This window comes from Gossypium hirsutum, chromosome D07 (genome assembly GCF_007990345.1).
Source record: "Gossypium hirsutum isolate 1008001.06 chromosome D07, Gossypium_hirsutum_v2.1, whole genome shotgun sequence".
In the NCBI taxonomy this organism is placed as follows: domain Eukaryota; kingdom Viridiplantae; phylum Streptophyta; class Magnoliopsida; order Malvales; family Malvaceae; genus Gossypium; species Gossypium hirsutum.
Window position 1 is genome coordinate 13,946,683 of NC_053443.1, and position 2,112 is coordinate 13,948,794.

The window sequence follows — 2,112 nt, forward strand, 5'->3', positions numbered from 1 at the left end:
GCCTGCTAGACTTAAGGTCTGAAACATATCACTGGCATCAAGCCTGCTAGGCACCGAGCCTGAACACTCAATTTAAATAAATACAAATCACTTTCAAAATGTATATGTATATAAGATTCCATGTATAAAAATTTAGCTCAATATATATAAATTATGCCTTTAAACCACATAGGTATATAAAGTTCAGATATTGAATCCAGCTCAATAACTTAATTATACATATGATCATATACAGATATATAACTTAATACATTAAGGGCTACTATTAATATCATGCATTCGAACATCTCATAGTAATCCAAGCTAACAATTTTGTACCTTCAACTCCATTCAAAAGCTTCACATGAATATAATTACATAATTGAATCTCACATAAACTTATATAATTATCATACCTAAATTCAATACATAAACATGTACATATATAAGTTTGTATATATTCGAGTCTCATACATACTTTATAAAATAGTCATACCTAAATTTAACACAAAAACATATTCAATTATATTTGTATTTCCGAACTTCATATAAACTTATATAAAAATTATACCCAAACTCAATACAAAAACATATACATGTAAATATATATTTATGTGCTCATTCAATTCTATCATATACATATAAATTTCAACTCACATGTACATACCATTTCAAAACTACTTATGCAAATATAACATATATATTTTTAATCAATCCAATAGTTTGTACATATATGTACTTACATATATATATACATTCGAACCTTATATATATATACACTATACATACCTTTCGATTAATAACCAAGAATTTATACATAAGCCATATTCATTCTTCAACTAAATTCAAGAGCTTACATATATGTGTATACATATATGTATATTCGAACATTAATCATATATTTATATATATACATATCATTTTACTTTGACTAAATTCAAGCTATATACTTTCAATTTAAGCTCATCCAAATACAATATATATATGTATATTAATTAATAACATTAAATTGCTAGTTGACTTACCTCGGACGGTGAAAAATCGAAATCGGACGATTATTCGACGATTTTATCTTTCCCCCGATCAAATTCCGATTTCTTTGGTTCTTGATCTAAATATATCCAGAATGAGCTAATTTAAATATTAAAACATTCAATTTAATCCAAAAAAACATAAATAGGAAAATTACCATTTTGCCCCTAATATTTTACACTTTTTGCAATTTAATCCCAATTGCATAAAACACAATTTACACAAAATCTCACAACAACATAGCTAGGCCGAATCTTCCTTGTATTCATACAAGTCCATGCATTTCATTTATTTTCATTTTAGTCCCTCAAAAATTTATTTTTTTAATTTAGTCCTAATTACTCAAATTTACCAAAAATTTAAAGACAAAACATGTTAATCTAACACATATATTTCATAATCCATCATCAAACATCATAGAACACAATTATTCATTAATGGCATAACTCAAAATATTCATCAAAATAAAAAATTCTAGCATGGGTCAGATAGTATTCGAAGCAACGATCTCAAAAATATAAAAATTATCAAAAACCGAGCTAGAACTCACCTTGAATCAAGCTCAACAATGGCCGAATACCCTAGCTTTGTTTCTTTAATTTCTTTTGTTTTGTTTCGTGATGAAGATGAAGGGAAAAAAAATGATAATGGCTTTTTTTTTAATGTTTATTATAACATAATAATATATTATACCTTATTATAACATATATATTATATTAATAATATAAGAAAACCATATATATCACCTAATGCCGTCCACTAACTTGGAAAATGGCTTAATTGCCACATAGAACCTCCAATTTATAAAGACAAAAACAATTAAGCACTTTCATATTTAACCCTCAAATTTTCACTTTACGCGATTTAGTCATTTTCTCAAATTAAGCATACAAACAGTAAAATTATTTCACGAAACTTTCACATATATAATTTCACACATATTTAACACAGAAAATAATATTAAAATATTTTTAGACTCGGATTCGTGGTCTCGAAACCACTTTGTCCGATTAGGGTCAAAATTGGGCTGTTACAGTTTCATTCAATTTACACATTTTAAGTTCTAGCTAATCATATTCATGATAAATACATGTATATAGA

General features: G+C 26.1%; 1 long non-coding RNA gene across 1 annotated transcript; it reads right to left on the reverse strand.

Moving 5' to 3' along the window:
- On the reverse strand, positions 1 to 1,610 carry LOC107956635 (uncharacterized). The gene is made up of 3 exons (XR_001700179.2): positions 1,562 to 1,610; positions 1,005 to 1,090; positions 1 to 59 (listed from the first exon to the last, which is right to left on the reverse strand). It is a non-coding gene; the product is annotated as an uncharacterized lncRNA (long non-coding RNA).
- Between the last annotated feature and the right edge of the window lie 502 nt (positions 1,611 to 2,112).